This window comes from Octodon degus, unplaced genomic scaffold (genome assembly GCF_000260255.1).
Source record: "Octodon degus isolate 3935 unplaced genomic scaffold, OctDeg1.0 scaffold00095, whole genome shotgun sequence".
Classification (NCBI taxonomy): Eukaryota; Metazoa; Chordata; class Mammalia; order Rodentia; family Octodontidae; genus Octodon; species Octodon degus.
Window position 1 is genome coordinate 5,545,742 of NW_004524671.1, and position 5,061 is coordinate 5,550,802.

Sequence of the window (5,061 nt, forward strand, 5' to 3'; positions counted from 1 at the left end):
ACCTACTGTACCCTTCAGATTTTACTTTCTCTTTCTGGTTCTCACACTAAGGAGATAATATGATGTTTGCACATGTGGGTTTGATTTACTTCACTTAAGAGTATGGTCTCTCATTGCATCCATTTACCAATAAAAAGATTACATTTATCATTTTTTATAGCTCACTAATATTCCATTGTGTAAAAATACCACATCTTCTTTATCTATTCCTCAGTTGATGGGCATTTGAGCTGTTTCCAGTATTTAGCTACGACAGGTTGTGCTGCTATAAACATGCACGCACAAACATTACTGTACCATGGTATCTTTTTTAGTATAACTTAAAGTCAAGGATTGTGATGCCTGCTGCCTTCCTCATTCTGCCCAGACTTTCTTTTGCTATTCTAAATCTCTTCTGGTTCCATATGAACTTTAGGATTGCTTCCTCTAGTTCCAGGAGGAATTTTGATTGGGCTTGCACTAGTTCTGTATGCCAGTTTGGAAGTGCATCTACTTTCACTACACTGAAGCTGCCTGTTCAGAAATGGGACAGATCTCTATTTTATGATGTCCTCTTCAGTCTCCTCTTTCAGAGTAGTATAGTTTTGCTCTAGAGGTCTTTCACTTCCTTTGCTAGTTGATTCCTAATATTCCTTTTTCTTGGTATTATTGTGAAAGGCATTACTTCCTTAACTTCTTTTTAGGTGAATGTATTACTGATGTACAGGGGTAATATTGATTTTAGTGTGTTGAATTATATCCTGCTATGGTTCTGAATTTTTTTCTTAATTTTAGGAGTCTCTTGGTAGAAATTTTTTGGGTATTCTATGTTGAGGATCATGTCATCTGTAAATAATTATGATATGATTTCTTTGTCTATATCTCTTATTTCTTTCTCTTGCTTTACTAATATGACAAGAACTATGTTGAGTAGTTGTGGTGATAGCATATACCCTTGTCTTGTTCCTGATTTTAGAAAGAAAACTTTCAGCTCCTCTCTATTTAATGATGCTGGTCATTTGTTATATGTGCCTCTCATCAAATTGAGATAAAGTCTCCTATACCTATTTTTAAGGGTTTTTAATTAATTTTATTATGAATTAAAAGTGCTTGGATTTTATTATGAATTAAAAGTGCTTGGATTTTGTCAAGCACTTTTTCTGCATCTATTTAGGTGATCATGTGATTTTTTTATCCTTCCTTTTGTTTATGTGACTTACTACATTTTTTGATTTGCATATGTTGAAACATTCCTGCATCCCTGGAATGAAGACTTCTTGGTCAAAAGCTACTTTATTGCACTCTATACTGCTCTGATATAATTTTCTTCCTTGTAATAGCTTTAGATTTGCATTTTTCTAAGACATTGAAGTGCATTATTAGGTTACTTACTTGGACTTGCTCTGTTTTTGTTTTGTTTCGATGTGTTTTGTTATACACACAGTATAAACTTCCCTTTTAGGACTGTTTTTATTGTGTCCCATAGATTCTTTTATGTTGTATTCAGACTGTTGTTTGATTTTTTTTTTCTTTTCAAAGTTTTATTGATAAACATATAGCAATGAGACAGTTTCAAATCAAATCGAAAGTACAGTTTCAACAAATAATACACTGCATACATTCTTCTCAGTGGTTAATTGCTATACAAGATACAGACTTGTGATCCTACTTACAAACACCATTAGAACAAATCATTCTATTCATTAAGAGAATAAGAAAAAAGGAAATAAATATGTAAGAAAGTAAGGAGAGAGAAAAAGGAGAAAGAAAAAGAAAAAAAAGAATAGAGACAAATTCCCCAAGGCCCAAGAAATGAGTGATGAAGAAAGATATCATTGGGTCTTCTGTTTAACTGGCAATGTCAGAAATTATTGACCTGAGTCCCCCACAGCTCAACATAACAGCATGGCTTTACTTCCTATATTTCATCTTCATACTTTTCTACTGGATGGTTAAGACCAAGGTAAAGCAGGACCTGTGCAACAAGAGTTGTAGCTTTTTGGTCTGACAAGGTCAGTGAAATGCCCTCAGGATTTATCTTGAGATCCTGTACCTCAGATTGTAGAACCTTTATCAGTGTCAGCCATGTGGATGAGTCACGGCCAATGCTTGGCCTATGTGCTTGTTGTTTGATTTTAGGAACTAAGTTCTTCCTTGATTTCTTTGTGATTCAGGAGAGCATTGCTTAATTTGCATGTGCTTGTAAAACTTCAGTGGTTGCCTTGCATTGATCTTTAGTTTCATTGCACTGTGATTCAATATGTGCCTGCTTTATGGACTAGCATGTGGTCTATTTTGGAGAAAGTCTCATGCGCTTCTGAGAAAAATGTGTACTGTATTCTATTTTGTTGGGTGGAACACACATATATATATGAGCCCATTTGTGTAAAGGTTTGGTTCAACTGTATTTTTTTTTTTTTTTTTTTTTGTGGAACCGGGGATTGAACTCAGGCCCTTGTGCTTGCCAAGGAAGCGCTTATTCCACTGAGCCATCTCCCCAGTCCTGTTGATTGTTTTCTATTCCATCTATTTTTGAATGTGTAGTATTGAGACCCCCTATTATAAATGTGTTGCTGCTTATCTGACATTTCATGTCCAATAGTGTTTGTTTTATGAAGTTGAGCATCCTGGTGTTTGGCACATATATAACTATGATTGTTATCTCTTACTGTTTAATTGCTTCCTTAATCAATATATAATGATCATCTATGCCTCTTCTAATCAGATTGGCTTTGTCTAATAAGCTTTGTCTGAAATTAGGATAGTCACTGCTGCTTTATTCCAGGTTCCTATTACATGGAATATTGTTTTCATCCTTTGATTTTTAATCTGTGTGTCTCTTTGTGGACTAAATTTGTTTCTAGTGTGTTATATATCATTGAGTTTTGTTTCTTGATCCATTCTGCCAATTTGTGTCTTTTGCTAGAGGAATCAAGGCCATTCACAACAACAGTTATTACTACAAAGTATTGACATATTCCTGTTATTGCATTATTTTCCTGGTCTTTATTTCCTTTTTTTCTTCATGCCACCCAAGAAGTGGCGGGACCATTTTTCACATTTTCTTATTTTTAAGGTATTTCTGTGTCATTGGTCTTTGAAAACACCCTTATCCTTTAGTGCTGATACTCTGTCTTCATACTGGTTGCTTCAACAGCCCATACTTCCAGTATAATTTTTAATCTCTTAGATTTCTGTTTGGAACCTTTGTAGACTTTGTTTCTTTGCTAAACTGGCCATTCATGCTTTATTTTGTTTTAGGCTCAACGAGTTTAGTGTCTTCTACACAAACCCCTGATTGTCTTGTTAATTATATCAATTATCTGTTTAGTTATATTTTGTGAGAGCCCACTGGGCACCTAGGGGTTTATGAGTCACATCTTGTTGTCTTGTCTTCTCACATTTTTACTGTTCTTTATTTTATTTTTTTTGTGCTAAGGTTTGTGGTTGCTTAGAGTAGAAAGACTTTGTTGCTAGTACAGGGATGTTTATTCTACTTTTGAGTGATCTACTCAAGGCATGGCTGTAGTCCTTTGTTTCTATTCCAGGATCTGCCTACCTTTCTAAGTTTGGGAGAGAAGATGCAGTGTAATTTACCTAGCACGCAGTTCTTCAATATTGTTAATGTCACCGATGCTATCTAGGTATTGGCATACAGAGAAAATCTGACAGTGGCCACAATTATATGATCCTGACCATATTAAAAGAATCAGCAACACATCCAAGACAATGTGGATATTAACATACCATAAGAACAAATAATGTACCATCTTTAAACGTAGAAAAAAGTTATAGTTATATAATAAACACTAAGACAAACCAAATATTGACACTATCTACAACTATACCTCAACTAGTAATAGGAAGGAATTCAACAGTTGTAACACAGGGTTAACTACTTAAAGATTAATAAGGCTTGGTGGTTACATTATTGAAGATATAGGGCATTGGGAAATGGAGAATGCAAAAAGACAAATTTGAAAAATTAAGCAATGGGAGATGAGGAGTAAAGTGAGACAAAGGATATTACTAAGGAGTAGGAGATTTATAGAATTAGATGAAGGTAACACAAAAAGAGTAGAATGTAAAAGAGAAAAGAGAGAAAGAAACAATTGGAAAATAAAAGCAGAAGAAAAAAGAAAAAGGAGAAAGAAAAAGAAAAAAAAGAATAGAGACAAATTCCCCAAGGCCCAAGAAATGAGTGATGAAGAAAGTGGAAAGAGAAAAAAAAATTAAAGGAAAATGAGCCTCAAATAGATTATATGGTTTCCTTCCAGAATACCCAGTTTGGGAGCAAGTCACCGATTTCTCCACCTAGCCTTGTGGCCTGTGGGTTTGGGAGGTGCCCACACCGCAGAGGCCCCTTGCAAACCCCAGGCAGAGGCAGTATCCACTAAGATGTATCCTTGCTCACATCAGTAGGTAGGAAAAGCCACCACACCTCAGATCTATACTGGATGGAGACAGCAGGGCAAGGAATAAAGTCCTCAAGGCCATCATTTTCAGAACCAGGTGTTTCCGACTGTGGCTCAAGCCAAGCCTGCTTCTCACTGAGGGACCCAGAACCTGTGTCTCCCCTGGGCTGTGCTTAAACTTCTCATAGATCTCTTTCTAGCTTGCTCCCTGTCTGCAGCTATCTCCCCTGTCACTCACCCAGTCACTATGGGAGGGTAACAGTGGGAGTCCTGAAGTGAAGTGGTTTTTATTTATTCTGTGTCCCAGATTTAATTAATTGAACCCTTCCTCCAAAGGCCCCTGATCAAGCATTAACTGGTGATACAGTGGGTACCCATGCAGGAATCTTTTTCTGGATGTTGTTTGTCATGTGGAAGGAGTTTCCTAGGAGCATAGCCCCTTCTTGCTTTTGCACTTCACACTGGCTGTGGACTCTGCTGTGGTTTCTCCTTGAATCTCCCAGCCCTGGCCTCTTACCTTGTTTCTTCAAAGCCAGGTTTCCCTCCTCATGAACCCCAAGCAGGATAGCAAGTTCAGATTATTTCATTCTTTCTCTATGTTGAGGACCATGATTTCAACTTCTCAGTTGCTTCTATTTTTTCCTGTTAGTTCCTTCATGATTCCTGG